Consider the following 4,525-nt stretch of genomic DNA (forward strand, 5'->3'; position numbering starts at 1 on the left):
ATAGTTAATTTAAACTTGAGGTCCCGGGTGTGATTCCCGGCCGGGGCAGATTTTTGTATGAATAATACGAATGTTTGTTCTCGGGTCTTGGATGTTTAATATGTATTAAGTACTAAATGTTTGTTTGGTGTCGTGTGGTGTCGAGTTAGAATTACACCTCTCCATTTCTTGTGTGGATGTCTTAAGAGGCGACTGAGGAAATAGATAGGTTAAGGTATACCGTAGGCGAAAGGCTAGCAACCTGTCACTATTGTACCGTTTTAGTCAAACTTAAAATCGCTAAAAGTGGCTCCGAACCGGTAACGTTTCTTGTGCTCTGCCTACCCCATTTGGGAATGCAGGCGTGATGTTTGTGTGTGTGTGTGTGGTGTGTGTGTGTGTGTGTGTGTAAGTATTGCCTAGTATCCATAGTACGAGCTTTGCTTTGGTGATATTTATTTATTTAAACCTCCGCAAAGTAACTCTCTAAATTATTATATTTTCGATAACTATAATTTCAACTCATGCCCTCTTAACAGTACTTTCACAAGCAATGTGTGGACCGAATGAGATGAAAGATAACATCAGAGGATAAGACTTTGATCTGAACCTTTGGCTGCTCGGACAGACAAAAAGGTTACCAAGTAAGAGGCATGCATATTGAATGGTTCGAGTAAAAGTATAATGTTTTATTGGCTAATCTTGAGGTTGCTCAAAGAAAATGTTGTTTTAAATTATATATTATCTATAGTTGTATTGAACTAACAATTTCCTTTTATAAAAGCTTTTATTAACTGTTTGTCATTTGACGGCCGGACAGCCAAGTGGTTAGAGAACTTGACTACCACGCTTGAGGTCCCGGGTTCAATCCCCAGCCGGGCAGACATTTTTATGAATAATATGAATGTTTGTTCTCGGGTCTTGGACGTTTATTATTATACTTAATGTTTTTTATTTTTATACTTTTTTGATATTTCTGTGAAAATAGTAGATTAAAAGTATTATAATCCATATATATTTAGAATGGGCTAATTATTAGCTTTCATTTGATACCCATATTGTTACAATCACAGGCCATATTTTTTTTCGCAGTCGCATATGAAAATATTTTATACCCTATGTCACTCCGACAGTTATGATGAATCCAATGATACCTCACTAATCAATCCGTCCAGCCGTTTAGGCTGCAGCGAGGACCAAAGAAATGGGCATACATACCCACATACATACGCTCGAAAAACATAACCCTCCTTCGGGCAGTCGGGTAAAAACAGATCGACGGACTAAGTAATAATTTAAAGATTCCGTTTTTCAGTTTTTGATGTACGGATCCGTAACAGTCGATCACTAACCTCATATGTGTATAGTTCAAACACTTTTTTGTATCCAGAATAAATGTTTTATTTTCGAGACAAACACAAGCGGGTCGGGCTCGGGCTGAACATGTATTAAACAACAACGAAAACTACGAGTTATTCCTCGCCCGAAACATTTTCTTGGTAAATAAAATTAGTATAAACAAATAAACAACGCGGCTGGCAGGGCTAGCATGCACTATTGGCCACATTAAACAGATTCATCATCATCAAGCCACATTTACATTTATCTGTCGTGTTGTGTCGTGACGCGTCAGAAACGGTTTGTGCCGATACACAAAACAGATAGGTACAGAAATCAATCTACATACAAAGTGCGCTCGAGCAACAGCTACGCACACATAGACACTGCTCACGGACACGATATCTCGGACCAGTTGGGACCAGTGCGAGCGCGAGTGCCATCCGCTTGAGACACGCGTCTGTGAACTTTTTTGTGCAATAATGGAAAATGCGAATTTACTACATTAGACGACCAGATGGCCTAGTGGTTAGAGAACCTGACTACGAAGCTTGAGGTCCCGGGTTCGATTCCCGTGTCGGGGCAGATATTTGTATGAAAAATACGAATGTTTGTTCTCGGGTCTTGGGTGTTTAATATGTATTTACGTATGTATCTATATCTATATAATTATATTTATCCCTTGCTTAGTACCCATAACACAAGCTTTGCTAAGCTTACTTTGGTACTAGGTCAATTGGTGTGAATTGTCCCGTGATATTTATTTATTTATATTTATTTATTACACTTTAAAATAGTTAAATCGTGCATTTCGCCAATGTCAAAATCGTTTCAAGATATTTTCTGTTACAAATTTGTAATATAACAATGACATTTACATATGTAAATATTTTAGTTACTTCATCATGTCAGCCGAAAAATGTCCACTGCTGGACATAGGCCTCCCCAAGGCTCTCCACTCAGACCGGTCTTGTGCTTTTCGCATCCACCGCGACCCCGCGATCTTAACCAGGTCGTCGCTCCATCTTGTTGGAGGCCTACTGACAGCTCGTCTCCCGGTCCGCGGACGCTATTGAAGAACCTTCTTGACCCCATCGGGGTTTTAGTTACTTATTATTAATTTATATTTCCATTCCCGTTTCATTCTCAACAATAAACCCAACAACTAGATACGAGTGCCACTACCACAATTTTTGTGCATAAGCCATAGTAGCACCCTAGAGCGACCGCCGAGCGTAGGTATGAAAAGTGAAGTACATACAGGAGATTGACTTCTGTAGGTACAAGTGACATGAGCTTCTATGGGTCGAGTTGATGAAAAATACGGTCGGTATTATACGAGCCGGTAAAGAGTGTCACCTGTCAAAACGATCGAGTCAAAGACACATAAATTATTTTTTAATGTTTTTTATTCTGGACTATGGAACAACCCACTTAAACGACCGGACTGCCGTAATTTGGCGGTAATGAAAACTCTTTCATTTTTTTAAATTAATTGATGCTACTTAAAAATCTGATATTTTTTTCTTTTAATTAGAAAGGTTATTCCTATCGATAAAAAAGTTACAAGCGTTTCTAAAATTTTCATCCATTCCCCATTGTCCGCCATCATGCGCCATTGCCTGAATTAACGCCAATGGCCTGTAATGGTTCATTATGAGCCATTGTGCATCAATGTTGTGCCCAATCTGCTTAACAGTATATCTGTATAGTATATTCTGGCGCTATCATCGCAACATCGGTCCAGGCAAATGTTATGCCCGGGGACCGACGACCGAAGGAAGCAAAAGCAAGAATTTTTGTATTTACATTCATACAGTCAGCGTCATATAGTACGTAGCAGTCAAGATCACCGAATACTTGGAAACAAACAAAATAGTCATTACCAGTGACTCAGTCAAAGCGGTCAAATTGTTCGAGACATCCGTCGTGTATAAATATAACGGAGCACGCAAGTCGCCAAATACTTTATAACATTCAAGCTGACATTAGTATCCAAAAGTATGGGACACCACAGGAAAATTGACTTTATTAGATACCGTGTAAACTGATCCAATTAGCTAGTCATCTTTAATACAATGTGAACGGGTTCCATTTTCAGTCTCTTGGTGCAAAATGCACATGTCAATCATGTCATTACCTTTTTAATTAAATAAAAACTCTTTTATAATGCAATTATACTGGCCAATTCAAACAATATTTAAAATGAAATCCGTTAATCCGGAATTCTGACAATGTAAATAACAATGTGAAAAAAAAAACAGTCCGGCTCCAAATGAAAAAGACGGAACGATACGACAAGTTGGTACTCTTTTCGGTGATTGTAAAAACAAAAAGTCGAATCTTATGACGTGTTAATTTATTTCGCACTCATCTCGAGATTAAACCTAAAACCTTTTAAATAAAGCTTAGTTTTCTAGTGTGTCCCATACTTTTGGATATTATGGTTGCTACGCTACCAGTGGTGATGTGCGTGTTCCGATTTATTTGAACACGATGGATGTCCTGCAGGGCTACTACGTAACTCGAAACTCGAAGTTAGTGTCGTGCGTCCCTCTCGCTCTCGTATTAAACAGTATAAGTGCCAGAGCGACCGCACGTCATGAACTTCGAGTTTCGACTTTCGTAGTAGCCCTGCTGAGCAATTTGATCGCTTTGATTGGGTCAATGTTAATGACTATTTGGATGTTTCCAAGTATTTGGTGATCTTGACTGCTACGTACTACATGACGCTGACTGTACATCCAAGTTGAGATACATTGGCAATGCAATAGAATGTAGCAACTTCTTTTATTAATAACTCGATGGCGCTAGGGACTATACAACTACTATGTTTCATTAGAATCGGTTTAGCTGTTTTTAACCCCCGACGAAAAAAGTGGGGTGTTATTAAGTTTGACCGCTATGTGTGTCTGTCTGAGGCACCGATTTGAATGTGTTTTTTTTTATTTGAAAGCATGTTTTCTAGCAATTTAATGGTTCTTAGACATGTTTTATCTACCACAATCGGTTCAGCCGTTTTTGAGATATTGAACTTTGAAGTGACAAACGTCGGGGCATTTTCATCTTTTCAAAGTTATATAATTCATTATATTCCATGAACGATGGATGTCAGGTCCGTGCTAAACCTCCCAATAGTATTGTTTTCCCCAAAATCAGGACGCGACAGTCCTAAGTAAACAAGGACCTGGGTAAAGCGTGACCTCAG

This window comes from Choristoneura fumiferana, chromosome 7 (assembly GCF_025370935.1).
Source record: "Choristoneura fumiferana chromosome 7, NRCan_CFum_1, whole genome shotgun sequence".
In the NCBI taxonomy this organism is placed as follows: Eukaryota; Metazoa; Arthropoda; class Insecta; order Lepidoptera; family Tortricidae; genus Choristoneura; species Choristoneura fumiferana.